Source organism: Moschus berezovskii, chromosome 26 (assembly GCF_049115385.1).
Source record: "Moschus berezovskii isolate FMDL1 chromosome 26, NW_MosBer_1.0, whole genome shotgun sequence".
Taxonomy (NCBI): Eukaryota; Metazoa; Chordata; class Mammalia; order Artiodactyla; family Moschidae; genus Moschus; species Moschus berezovskii.
Genome location: NC_142485.1, coordinates 45459538 through 45474946, shown reverse-complemented (window position 1 = coordinate 45474946; position 15409 = coordinate 45459538). Strand labels below are relative to the sequence as shown.

Here is a 15409-nt window from a genome sequence, read left to right as displayed (position 1 = left end):
TTCGTGTGAAACACTCATCTAATAGGTGTTTAATAAATTCAAAATGTTTTGTGAAACTGATAATTCAAAGAAATAAATATTACTTTGAATTGAATATTACTTTGTACAGTATTATTCAAAATAGCTAATGGAGAAAATCTGTGTTGACCCTCGCTTTATAAAAGAATAAATTTGTACACATATACACAGTGGAATATTATTCATCTGTGGGAAAGAAGAAAACCTGCAATTTGTAACAGCATGTGTAGACATTGAGGGCATTATGCTAAATAAAATAGGGCAGAAAGAAAAAGGAAAATGCTCCTTGCAGGACATTTTGCCCTGTCCCAATTATCCATAAAATAACTACAGTAAATCCCCTCCATGCAAATAAATTCCACTCTGAAAGTATATTTTAAAGTCTAACTTTGTTCATAAGGTCAAAAAGTTAGCTGAGGTACCTAACCAACACAATCAGCTATATGGTGCTATAGTGTAATAGGTTAAAATACACATAACACACACACTCAACAACAACAGCAACAAAGAAAGCATTTTTAATACTACAGTACCTTGACAAGTACAGTAAGACAGTATGACAGCTGGCGCACAGGGACTGGTATGTAGTGAACAGGCAAGAAGAGTTACTGTTTGGAGGAGGGAGAGGGGGTGGGAGATAGTACAGCCAAAGGATCATTAGCAATCACAAATGGAAGACAAGCTACAATTTCACTCATGCTTTACATAACTGGACATGCAAGCACACGTTCACATCTTTGAAAGGCCGTAACTTGACAGTTTGTATGTAGAGGGCTTACTCTATTTGGTCCAGGCCAAACAGTCCTCAATATTTGGTCCTGTCCAACATATCTCAACATAATAAAAGCTATATATGACAAACCCACAGCAAACATTATCCTCAATGGTGAAAAACTGAAAGCATTTCCCCTAAAGTAAGAACAAGACAAGGGTGCCCACACTCACCACTAATGTTCAACATAGTTCTGGAAGTTTTGGCTACAGCAATCAGAGCAGAAAAAGACATAAAAGGAATACAAATTGGAAAAGAAGAAGTAAAGCTTTCACTGTTCGCTGATGACATGATCCTATACACAGAAAACCCTAAAGACTCGACCAGAAAACTACTAGAGCTAATCAATGAATACAGTAAAGTTGCAGGATATAAAATCAACACACAGAAATCCCTTGCATTCCTATACACTAATAATGAGAAAATAGAAAAGAAATTAAGGAAGTGATACCATTCACTGTTGCAAAGAAAAGAATTAAATACTTAAGAATATAACTACCTAAGGAAACAAAAGACCTGTACATCAGTTCAGTTCAGTCGCTCAGTCATGTCCGACTCTTGGTGACCCCATGAATCACAGCACTCCAGGCCTCCCTGTCCATCACCAACTCCCGGAGTTCACCCAAACTCATGTCCATAGAGTCAGTGATGCCATCCAGCCACTATAAAACACTGCTGAAAGTAATCAAAGAGGACATTGATAGATGGAGAAATATACCATGTTCGTGGATTGGAAGAATAAATATTGTGAAAATGAGTATACTATCCAAAGTAATTCATATATTCAATGCAATCCCTACCAAGCTATCAACAATATTTTTCACAGAGCTAGAACAAATAATCTCACAATTTGTATGGAAATACAAAAACCTCGAATAGCCAAAGCAATCTTGAGGAAGAAGAATGGAACTGGGGGAATCAACCTGCCGGACCTCAGGCACTACTACAAAGTCACAGTCATCAAGACACTATGGTACTGGCATAAAGACAGAAATATAGATCAATGGAACAAAACAGAAAGCCCAGAGATAAGTCCATGCACCTATGGACACCTTATCTTTAACAAAGGAGGCAAGAATATAAAATGGAGAAAAGACAGTCTCTTTAACAAGTGGTGCTGGGAAAACTGGTTAGCCACTTGTAAAAGAAGGAAACTAGAACACTTCCTAACACCATGCACAAAAATAAACTCAAAATGGATTAAAGATCTAAATGTAAGACCAGAAACTATAAAACTCCTAGAGGAGAACATAGGCAAAACACTCTCTGACATAAATCACAGCAGGATCCTCCATGACCCACCTCCCAGAATATTGGAAATAAAAGCAAAACTAAACAAATGGAACCTAATTAAAATTAAAAGCTTCTGCCCAGCAAAGGAAACTATAAGCAATGTGAAAAGACAGCCTGAAGAATGGGAGAAAATAATAGCAAATAAAAAACTAACAAAGAATTAATCTAAAAAATATACAAGCAGCTCCTGCAGTTCAATTCCAGAAAAATAAATGGCCCAATCAAACAATGGGCCAAGAACTAAACAGACATTTCTCCAAAGAAGACATAAAGATGGCTAACAAACACATGAAAAAATGCTCAACATCCCTCATAATCAGAGAAATGCAAATCAAAACCACAATGAGATACCATTTCACACCAGTCAGAATGGCTGCTATCCAGAAGTCTACATGCAATAAATGCTGGAGGGGTGTGGAGAAAAGGGAACCCTCTTACACTGTTGGTGGGAAAGCAAACTAGTCCAGCCACTATGGAGGACAGTGTGGAGATTCCTTAAAAAACTGGAAATAGAACTGCCATACGACCCAGCAATCGTATTCCTGGGCATACACACCAAATAAACCAGAATGGAAAGAAACACATATACTCCAATGTTCATTGCAGCACTGTTTATGATAGCGAGGATGTGGAAGCAACCTAGATGTACATCTGCAGATGAATGGATAAGAAAGCTTTGGTACCTATGCACAATGGAGTATTATTCAGCCATTAAAAAGAATACTTTTGAATCAGTTCTAATGAAGTGGATGTAACTGGAGCCTATTATACAGAGTGAAATAAGCCAGAAAGGAAAACACCAATACAGTATACTAATGCATATATATGGAATTTAGAAAGATGCAAATGATAACCCTGTATTACGAGATAGCAAAAGAGACTCAGGTGTATACAACAGTCTTTGGGATTCTGTGGGAGCGGGCGAGGGTGGGATGATTTGGGAGAACGGCATTGAAACATGTATATTATCATATGTGAAATGAATCGCCAGTCCAGATTCGATGCATGAGACAGGGGCTGGTGCACTGGGATGACCCAGAAGGATGGGATGGGGAGGGAGGTGGGAGGGGGGTTCAAGATGGGGAACACATGTACACCCGGGGCAGATTCATGCCAATGTATGGCAAAACCAACTAATATAATATTGTAAAGTAATAAGCCTCCAATTAAAGAAAAAAAAACATTATGGGGAAAACTGGAAAAAATTGTGAGTAAAATATAAATTCAATGAAAACAATATATATATATATATTGTCCTGTCCAAAACCATTTGCCATGGACCAAATTGTTCATGGACATTTTTGGCAGAACCAAATTTCAAGGATCTTTAAAAGATAGATCCTTAAAGTGTGGCCCAGATGTCTTATGTTCAGTTTGGGCAGGACCAAATGTCTGGTAACCCCGGTACCTGAATGTATCACTTATATGTGTTATTTGTAACAAAAAATGAAACTCATATATGCATAAGTTAAAGAAGTGGTTGTCAATGGGTGATGTGAGAAACAGGAAGAAGTTGGTAAAAGATGATAAAATTTCAGCTGTAAAATGAATAAGATCTAAGGATTTAACATAAAGTATGGTAAACTTTGCTGAGAGCAAAACTTAAATGTTCTCACCAAATAAAAAGAGGCAGAGAAATATATAAGATTGACGGATATGCAATTAGTTAGACAGGGGAATATTTTCCCAATAAACTAACAAATCTTTAGAAATCTCTAGGTGATGTGATACCATAAACATAGTTCTCTCTCTGATGTTGAAGAAAACACTAGAATAGTCTAGAAGTGTCTAAACTAACTCTCTCAGTGGATGTCTAGAAAAAGCTACAAGGATGAAGAAAATGGTGAGGGATAAGAAGATGGTACTGAATTGGAATTCACATAGAACTCCACCACTGGCAGCTAGTTTTGGCCTCCAATCTTTCCTTTGGATTTCTTCTAAAACTTTTAAAATTTCCCCTAGTATGGTACTTTATGGCAATGGGGACCTTCAAAAGTGTGCTTTTAAAACCAATACAATAATGTAAACTAATTAGCCTCCAATTAAAATAAATAAATCAAAAAAAATAAAATTAGTGTTCATTAGTTGTTGAAGGAATTCTAATGAATTTTTAAAATAGTGGATTTTTAAATTAAACAAATTGCTATATAAATGGATAGAATTTCATTTACAAACTTTAATGTGTTTTAAGCAATCTGTTTTTAGATTTACATGCCATGCATCTATTTGGCAGGTTTTTCAAAGATGTTAAGCATAGTGCTACAGTCTGGAAAGTGAATTCTAGAAAGAACATTCAATGAATAGGTAACTAATACTAGTTAAATATTTATTTGGTGTGCTTAGTATATAATATTGTCATATTTTTGTTAATAATATCTTGTACACACTTGAGAAAATAAAACAAATTATAATAAAAAATTTTTTTAGTTGTTTGTTTTCTCGTGACAGAAGATGGGATTTCCTGTCTATGTCTCTAGTTCAGTTCACTTCAGTCGCTCAGTCGTGTCCGACTCTTTGTGATCCCATGAATCGCAGCCGCCAGGCCTACCTGTCCATCACCAACTCCCGGAGTTCACTCAAACTCATGTCCATCTAGTCAGTGATGAAATCCAGCCATTTCAACCTCTGTCATCCCCTTCTCCTCCTGTCCCCAATCCCTCCCATCATTAGAGTCTTTTCCAATGAGTCAACTCTTCGCATGAGGTGGCCAAAGTATTGGAGTTTCAGCTTCAGCATCAGTCCTTCCAATGAACACCCAGGATTGATCTCCTTTAGAATGAACTGGTTGGATCTCCTTGCAGTCCAAGGGACTCTCAAGAGTATTCTCCAACACCACAGTTCAAAAGCATCAATTCTTTGGTGATCAGCTTTCTTAACAGTCCAACTCTCACATCCACACATGACCACGGGAAATACCATAGCCTTGATTAGATGGACCTTGGTTGGCAAAGTAATGTCTCTGCTTTTTAATATGCCATCTAGGTTTTTTGTCATTGACTGTGACACAAGACAGATTAACAGGAGGAAAAAACACAATTTTTAACTCATGCCTAAGGAGGTGTCAGAAATGAGACCTAAGAAGTGGCCATAGAAGGCAGAGAGAAAGAAACAATACATTCATGATACTTCCTTACTGCATAAAGTAAAAAGACATTATATGGGGTTATGAGCTTGCTAGATTCCATTCCCTCCCATAGATACATGGGGATTTCTGTTAAATGTCTTTCTGACATTTTTGTTCATTTACTCAGTCATGACCGACTCATTACAACCCTGTAGACTGCAGCACGCCAGGCTTCTCTGTCCTTGACTATCTCCTGGAGTTTGCTCAAACTCATAGTCATTGAGTCACTGATGCCATCCAACCATCTCATCCTCTGTCATCCCCTTCTCCTCTTGCCTTCAATATTTACCAGCATCAGGGTCTTTCTGACATTACTTATTTTCTTGTTAATGCATGATTATTAATGACACAAATAAAATTCTAAGATGTATAAAAGTTATGTACATAGTCGAATAAGAATAATTTAATTCAATAACTGTTTATTAACCTCTTAATTTGCACGGGCACATTGCTAAAAAAATGAAGATATAAAAAAATGAAGATATAGCATATAAGCTTCTGTCTTAGTCAAACTGGAAAACACAGTTCATAAGAAGAAACACAAGATGGAGTATAGAACTATTTGAAATGCAGTGAATACAGAGTTGATAGCAACAAAAAGCAGGACAAGAATCAGAAATACTTCTGGTCTATTGATAGATCTACAACATCTTTTGAATAAGAAAATGAATGTGAGCTATATGTAAGACAAGCTATATGTATTAAAACATAAGGGTGAAGGCATTATAACTAGAGATACAGAAATAAAGTCATATGAATGAGATTTTAGTGTATGTTTGGAGAACAGACAGAGGTCCTAACAAACTGGGTGAAGGTATTCAAGCAAAGGGAAATATTGGAAGAAAATATAGGTAAAACAAAGAATGCCAGCCATAAGTCCCTTTTTTGCCTTATGCCCTGCTAAAACTTCACATGTGTTAACTGAAGGAATATTACTTCTATGTGGAGTGCAAATAATGCTCATTTCATGGATATTTGAAGAGAGAGGATGCATATAATTAAAGCAAATTGCTAAGACTCAAAGACAGTAGTCACCCAGGTCTACCTGCGTGTGTGCATGCTAAGTCACTTCTGTCATGTCCAACTCTTTGCAACCCTATAGACTGAGTCTTCCAGGCTCCTCTGTCTATGGGATTCTTCAGGCAAGGATACTGGAGTGGTTTGCCATGTTCTCTTTAGGGGATCTTCCCAATGCAGAGATTGAAACCAAATCTCCTGCAACTCCTGTATTGCAGGTGGATTTTTTATCTCTGAGCCACCATGGAAGCCCAGGTCTACCTGACCCTAAGCCTATTAATGGAACAGTGTACTTTATATTGCTGTAATGACTTTTTATTTATTTTTTAATTGTAGGATAATTGCTTTGCAATGTTTAATTGGCTTCTGCCATATATCAACATGAATCATCAATGTTTTTGTTGTAATTGTTGTTCAGTCGATAAGTACTTTCTCACTGTTTGTGACACATGGAGTGCAGCATGCCAGGTTTCTCTGTCCTTTACTATGTCCCGAAGTTTGCTCAAACTCATGGACATTGAGTCCATTATGCCGTTCAACCATCTCATCATCTGTCACCCCCTTCTCCTCCTACCTTCAGTCTTTCCCAGCATTAGGGTCTTTTCCAATGAGTTGGCTCTTCTCATCAGGTGGCCAAAGTGATGAAACTTCATCTTCAGCATCAATCCTTCCAATGAATAGCCAGGGTTGAGTTCCTTTAGGATTGACTGTTTTGATCTTCTTGCTGTCCATGAGACTCTCAAGAGTCCTTTCCAGCACCACAGTTCAAAATAATCAATTCTTCAGTGCTCAGTTTTCTTTATGATACAACTCTCACATCTGTACATGACTACTGGAAAAACCATAGTTTTGACTAAATGGTCCTTTCTTGGCATAGTGATGTCTCTGTTTTCTAATATGCTGTCTAAGTTTGTCTTTTAATTTCATGGTTTCAGTCACAGTCCACATGACTTTGGAGCTCAAGAAAGTAAAATCTGTCACTCTTTCCAATTTCTTCCCATCTATTTTCCATGAAATGATGGGACTAGGTGCCACAATCTACATTTTTTAAATGTTGAGTTATAAGCCAGCCTTTTCACTCTTCTCTTTTACCCTCATAAGAGGTTCTTTTGTTCCTCTTTGCTTTATGCCATTAAGGTGGGATCATTTGCATATCTGAGTTTATTAATATTTCTCCTGGTAAACTTAATTCCATCTTGTGATTCATCCATCTTGGCATTTCACATGATTTACACTGTTAAATAAACAGGGTGGCAATATATAGACTTAACATACTCCTTTTCCCAATTTTGAATCAGTCTATTGTTCCATGTCTGATTAGTTCTTGTGCTGAAAACAGGTTTCTTAGAAGACAAGTAAAGTGGTCTGGTAGTCCCATCTCTTTGAGAAATTTTAACAGTTTTTTATGATCCACACAGTCTAAGGCTTTAACATAGTTAATGAAGCAGAATAGGTTTTTTTTTTAATTGGCCATTCTGTTTCTTCAAAGGTGTTCTTGCCCACAGTAGTAGATACAATGGTCATCTGATTAAATTTGCCCGTTGCTGTCCATTTTAGTTCATTGATTCCTAAAATGTTGATGCTCACTCTTGTCATCTCCTGCTTGACCGCACTCAATTTACCTTGATTCACGGACCTAATATTCCAGGTACCTATGCCGTACTGTTCTTTACAGTATCAATCTTTCACCACCAGACGCATCCATAGCTGGGTGTATACATATGTACCTTCCCTCTTGAATCTCCCTCCTACCCACCACCCCTTTCTGCCCCTCCAGCTTGTCACAGAGACTGGGTTGAGCTCCCTACATTATATAGCAAATTTCCATGGACTATCTGTTTTACTCACGGGAATGCTTATGTTTCAGTGATACTCTCCCAATTCATCCCACCCTCTCCTTCCTCTGCTGTGCACACATGTCTATTTTCAATGTCTGTGTCTATATCAGTGCCCTGCAAATAGTTTCTTCAGCACCATGTTTCTAGATTCCATATATGTGTGTTAATATAAGATATCTGTCTTTATCTTTTTGACTTATTTCCCTCTGCATAACAGATTCAAAGTTCATTTGCCTCACTATACCAAAATTTGTTCTTTTTTTAATCTCTGAGTAAGCAGGTCAGGAAGCAACAGTCAGAACTGTACATGGAACAACAGACTGGTTCCAAATAGGAAAAGGAGTGCGTCAAGGCTGTATATTGTCACCTTGCTTATTTAACTTATATGCAGAGTGCATCATGAGGAACGCTGGGCTGGAAGAAGCACAAGCTGGAATCAAGATTACTCGGAGAAATATCAATAACCTCAGATATGCAGATTACACCACCCTTATGGAAGAAAGTGAAGAGGAACTCAAAAGCCTCTTGATGAAAGTGAAAGAGGACAGTGAAAAGGCTTGCTTGAAGCTCAACATTCAGAAAACAAAGATCATGGCATCTGGTCCCATCACTTCATGGGAAATAGATGGAAAAACAGTGGAAACAGTGTCAGACTTTATTTTTTTGGGCTCCAAAATCACTGCAGATGCTGATTGCAGCCATGAAATTAAAAGACGCTTACTCCTTGGAAGGAAAGTTATGATCAAACTTGATAATATTTTAAAAAGCAGAGACATTGCTTTACCAACAAAGGTCCGTCTAGTCAAGGCTATGGTTTTTCCCGTGGTCATGTATGGATGTGAGAGTTGGACTGTGAAGAAAGCTGATTGCCGAAGAATTGATGCTTTTGAACTGTGGTGTTGGAGAAGACTCTTGAGAGTCCCTTGTACCGCAAGGAGATCCAACCAGTCCATTCTAGGGGAGATCGATCCTGGGTGTTCATTGGAAGGAATTATGCTAAAGCTGAAACTCCAATACTTTGGCCACCTCATGCGATGAGTTGACTCACTGGAAAAGACTCTGATGCTGGGAAAGGTTGGGGGCGGGAGGAGAAGGGGACGACCGAGAATGAGATGGCTGGATGGCATCACCGACTCTGTGGACATGGGTTTGAGTGAACTCCGGGAGTTGGTGATGGACAGGGAGGCCTGGCGTGCTGTGATTCATGAGGTCGCGGAGAGTTGGACAAGAATGAGCGACTGAACTGAACTGAACTGAACTGAATATTCCATTGTATATATACCACAATTTTTTTATCCATTCACCTGTGATGGACATCTAAGTTGATTCCATATCCTGGCTACTGTAACTAGTACTGCAATGAACACTGGGGTACATGTGTCTTTTAAAATTGTGGTTTTCTCAGGATATATGCCCAGAAGTGGGATTGCTAAGTCATATATTAGCTTTATTCTTAGATTTTTAAGAAATCTCCACAATGTTCTCCACAGTGGTTTATCAATTTACATTTCCACCAGCAGTGCAAGAGGGTATCCTTTGCTCCACATTCTCTCCAGAATCCATTGCTTGTAGATTTTTTTTATGATGGCCATTCTGACTGTTATGAGGTGATATCACATTGCAATGTTGGTGTCCATTTCTCCAATAATAAGCAATGTTTTCTCCCATTCTGAGTAAGCTTAAACATGGACAAATTTGAGAAGATATTTGATTTCAAAAACTGAAGAAGTTGGATTCTATTTCAAGGAAAATGGGGTTCCAGCCAATTTTTGGAGAAGGCTGTGATATGATCAGAGATGTGCTTCAGTAGGTCATTTCTGCATACCTCAAACCCATGTGATTGCACTCGGAATTAGTTGGACCCTTTAACGTGCAGATTTCAGTGTAAATAACAGTGACTAGCATCTTTGGTCCAAAGTCTCCAAAAGCTTATATAGTTTTTTCTATTTATTTAAATTAATAAATATCCTGTGGACACTGACCCGAAGTGCAATAAGTATTACCTTACTCATTTTAATTCTGAATGTATTACTTTAGACCATACCTTCCTCATGGTGACTTTCATCTCCATGTTTCTCAGGATGTAGATGAGAGGGTTCAGCATGGGGGCAATCACAGTGTAAAGCACAGACATTTCCTTATCCTTATTTTCACTACCTGCAGGTAGAACATAAATGTAGATACAAGGAACAAAGAACAAAGCTACAACCATTATGTGAGAACTACAGGTTGAGAGAGCTTTTTTCCGTCTGGCAGAAGAGTATGATCTAAGATTATATAATATGATTATGTAAGAAACTAATAGGACAAAAAAAAAAAAAAACAAGGACCACAACCATCCCTGAATTTGCAATCATTAAGATATTAACAACATGAATATCTTCGCACACCAATTTAAAAAATGTCCTCACATCACATAGGTAGTGATCTATCTGATTAGGACCACAGAAAGGTAAACTGAGTATTACCAACAGCAGAGCAATAGAATGCCCAAAACCCACAGCCCAGGCCAGAGCAATCAGCATGTCACACCTCTGTCTGTTCATGATAACCACGTAGTGCAGGGGCTTGAGGATGGCGACATAGCGGTCAAAAGACATGGACACTAGAATGAATATTTCCACACCTGCCAGCAAGTGGGCAGTGAAGAGCTGGGTCATACAGTCGTTATAGGAAATGTTTCTTCGTGTTGCAGCTAGGTCCCTGATTAGCCTGGGGACCACAGTGGAGGTGTAGCTGACATCCATGAGGGAGAGGTGACAGAAAAGGTAGTACATCGGTTGTTGCATTAAATGATTGCAGGTGATGGTGAGCAAGATGATAAAATTCCCCATTAAGACAGTCAGGTAACAAAGCAGGAAAAATAAAAATAGCAGTAGCTCTACTTGCTTATTACACCACAGTCCTATGAAAACAAATTCTGTGACATTGTTCTGATTTTCCATGACGTTGAGGTGAGTTCAGAACACACAACAGAAATTTACATCATCTGAATTGACACAGAACATAATATATCTTTAATAACACTTTCTAAGTTTTGGAGTATTTCTACATGAAAAAAACTGTAGTTTATACAGGATTATTCCAGATACAATCTTGCAAATCCTTTTAGATTAGTGGTGTCATTATATTTAAAGAGGTATTTAGTAAAAGCCTGTCTTAAGCCTAAAACTTTTGTAAACATTTCAAATGCATTTAAGTCATGCTTAGTTATTACTAAGTTATAATAGCTATTACTTAGTTATTACTCTGATACTCGTTTTACATATGGATAAACCGAAAAATGGGGGATCAATTAATTCTACAGGATTCCCTGTTGGCTCAGACGATAAAGAATCTGCATACAATGTGGGAGACCTGGGTTCAATCCCTGGGTTGGGAAGATTCCCTGAAGGAGGACATGGCAATCCACTCCAGTATTCTTGCCTGGAGAATCCCCATGGACAGAGGATCCTGGTGGGCTATAGTCTATGGAGTTGCAAAGAATCGGATATGACTGAGCAGCTAAACACAGCACAACACAGCTAATTCTACAAAATCATTAAGATAATTAAATAGCAACCTAATACATGAACCTGCATTTGATGCCATTTTCCATGCTTGGAACAGCTATGCTACCTCATCTATTGACCAAATAAATGTACTACCAGGTCTTTCCCACCTCCATAAAGAAAATGTGGTTTTATGCCATTTATGCCATCTATACCTGTAAAACTTTAGGTAAGTTCCTTCCCTCCTCTATGGTACATATAATTTTTGTATAAAGTCTAAATTATAGGTGAAAATTACAAATACCCATTGGAAGAAACATTTATTTTTTAAATAGAAACAAAACAATGTTCTTAATTATGGCAGGCATAGTCTTAAGTATTTTTTACCAGTTTCAATGACTCTGCTTCTTTGCACCATGGACATACAGAAAATGAACTTGAGGCAAAATTATGGGCATCTAAATATAGGAAGAGAAGTTATTATTACTCAAAGTGTTATCCTTTTATTAATCATATTAATAATTTTTATTAATAAAATAAATAATATTTTAGAGGTCACTATTGTAACACCAGAAACACTTTGGAGATGTGGTTGTTATCTATAGACATATTGAAGAACTCAATGTGATTAATAGATGATCTGCTTATTGAAATACACATTTTGAATAGTGCCACCACTTTGATGCAATACAACTAGGAGCAGATAGTGAATATGTTGGAACCGTCATCTTTTACCCATAATCATATGTCTTCCAGAGAAAATATATTTTACCTAAAGGACTCTTAATTTCAATACATTATTTTAATGGTATAAGTGGGGAACAATATGAATCATTAGACAGATGATTCATTTAATGATTATGAAGATGAGGATTCAGGCTTCACAGGTGGCCCTAGTGGTAAAGAACCCACCTGCCAATGCAGGAGACATAAGAGACATGGGTTTGATCCCAGGGTTGGGAAAATCTCCTTGGAGTAGGAAATGTCAACTCACTCCAGCATTTTTGCATGAAAAATCCCATGGATAAAGGAACCTGGTGAGCTACAGTCCATGAAATTTCAAAGAGTCAAACATTCCTGAGCTACTGAGCATGCACATCAAGGATCTCGTGTCCTGCTGTAAGCATTTCATTCTCTCTAAGCCTCTTTCTTCAACTACTAAGTAGAACTAATAATGCTGAGCATCAGTAGATTGAATTTACTATGATCAAAGATTTTTGTAAAAATAAAATGCTATTCAAACTCCCAATTATTTTCTCAATATTTACCTCAATTATTTTTCTCAATTAAATGACATGCACAAACACACACACAGACATATCTCTCTCTCTCTCTCTCTCTCTCTATATATATATATATATATATATATATATATAAAACAGGTAAGCATTGCTATGCTTATATATATATATATGTTTCTAAATATACAATATATATTATATATATATATTATAACAATGCTTTTATATATATATAACAATGCTTACCTGTGAAATTTTAAATTTTTGTGAAGTACTATAATTCTTTAGACCAGTTACTTTTGTTTTTCTGTGAGTGTGCTATGAAACAGCAAATAAATATGGAATACCGCTTAAGCTCCTGTGAATCTCCCATCAGAAGTAATTTAGGAAAACATTGCTAGGGATATCTTCAATTCTATTAAAAGGTACAAAATGACCAGAGGGGAAAACTCCCTCATGAATTGTTCAGCAGCCAATTGGTTTGTAGTCATAATTGTAAATAAAGCCAATAAAATTATAGTGAGTGTATATATAGGCTTGAAGGTTGCTTCTTTTATTTATCTCTTGGGGTTATCGGACTAATGATGCAACACTTCTCTAATGTTATACCACTGAAAATGTTATGGATACTTTTCCATCTCTCTCCTCTCCTAGAATATTTCTTCCAAGATTTGTCACTGTGTTTCACAATACATAATATATATTTAACAAATGTTTCATTCTTAATGATCCAATTTACACATTTTTTTTCCGTTACTGTATTACCTAGAATTAGGGTGCTGGTTAGAAATTGGAAAAACCACAATGATTAATCATTTCCCCCCTCCCTTTTTTTTTTTTTGGCTTTGTTTTGTCCTGTCTTTCCTTGAATGAAAAAGCGAGAGGAATGACCCCAGAAAGTGAAGTAACACGTTGATTAAATTCTAGTCCTTACTTTATAGCAGGCAATCCCTATGGGTCTATGCAATCAGAGGCTAATCTTGTTATATATGCTGTCTTAGGTGTAAAAAATTGCTTATCTCCACACAACCCTCCCGACACAGCCAAAAGAACAAATAACTCACGCGACAAAGAGTGCAGGCGGTGACACGAAATAAATGCACATAAACCCCGTGCAGAGGGCAGGCATGGGGAGCAGAAACAAGTCCACACTAGCTCCCAATGCAGAGGCCAGCCTGGGAAGCTGAAACAAGTGTGCACAAGCCCCGTGAAGCAAAGGGCAGGCCTGGGGAGCCAGAACAAGTGCACACAAGCCCCACAGCACAGAGGGTGAACTTAGGGGGCCGAGGGAAGCACATGCAAGTCATTCAGATGCAGAGGAATCCACACAAGCACCTATCGAGCAAGTTTCAGCCAGCAGGGCAGGACAGGACAGAGGAACATAAGCACGGACAATGATCCCAGGGACAGGTAGGGGCTGGCAGAACTGCAGATATTCTGAGAGGGTCACTTTGAAGCAGGTGTGGAAATAGAGGTGCCTAACACCGTGAAGTGGTTTGCCATTTCCTTTTCCAGTGGACCACATTCTGTCAGAACTCTCCACCATGACCTGTCGGTCTTTGGTGGCCCCACACGGCATGGCTTAGTTTCACTGAGTTAGACAAGGCTGTGGTTCATGTGATCAGACTGGCTAGTTGTCTGTGATTGTGGTTTCAGTCTGTCTGCCTTCTGATGCGCTTTCTCAGCGCCTAATCTCTTACTTGGGTTTCTCTTATCTTGGACATGGGGTATCTCTTCATGGCCACCCCTCCTGACCTTGGACATAAGTTCAAAAGAGTTGCTCAAACTACCACACAACTGCACTAATTTCACAGCCTAGCAAAGTAATGGTCAAAATTCTTCAAGCCAGGCTTCAGCAATACATGAAATGTTAACTTCCTGATGTCCAAGTTGGATTTAGAAAAGGCAGAGGAACCAGAGATCAAATTGTCAACACTCACTGGATCATTGAAAAAGCAAGAGAGTTTCAGAAAAACATCTATTTCTGTTTTATTGACTATGCCAAAGCCTTTGACTGTGTGGATTGCAGTAAACTGTGGAAAATTCTGAAAGAGATGGGAATACCAGACCGCCTGACCTGCCTCTTCAGAAACCTGTGTGAAACTCAAGAAGCAACAGTTAAAACTGGACACAGAACAACAGACCAGTTCCAAATCAGGAAAGGAGTACGTCAAGGCTGTATATTGTCACCCTGCTTATTTAACTTCTATGCAGAGTACATCATGAGAAACGCTGGGCTGGAAGAAGCACAAGCTGGAATCAAGATTGCCAGGAGAAATATCAATAACCTCAGATATGCGATGACACCACCCTTATGACAGAAAGTGAAGAAGAATTAAAGAGCTTATTGATGAAAGTGAAAGAGGAGAGTGAAAGTTGGCTTGAAGCTCAACATTTAGAAAATTAAGATCATGACATCCAGTCCCATCACTTCATCTATGGCAAATAGATTGGGAAACAGTTGCTGACTTTATTTTGGGGGGCTCCAAAATCACTGCAGATGCTGATTGCAGTCATGAAATTAAAAGACACTTACTCCTTGGAAGGAAAGTTATTATCAACCTAGACAGCATATTAAAAACCAGAGACATTATTTTGCCAACAAAGGTCCGTCT

At 38.0% G+C, this 15409-nt stretch overlaps 2 pseudogenes; one reads left to right on the top strand and one right to left on the bottom strand.

The window, feature by feature from the left end:
- The window catches only part of LOC129557401 (frizzled-3-like), a 929688-nt pseudogene that overhangs the window by 202138 nt on the left and 712141 nt on the right, over positions 1-15409 (top strand).
- Positions 10071-11007, bottom strand: LOC129556908 (olfactory receptor 4P4-like; annotated as a pseudogene).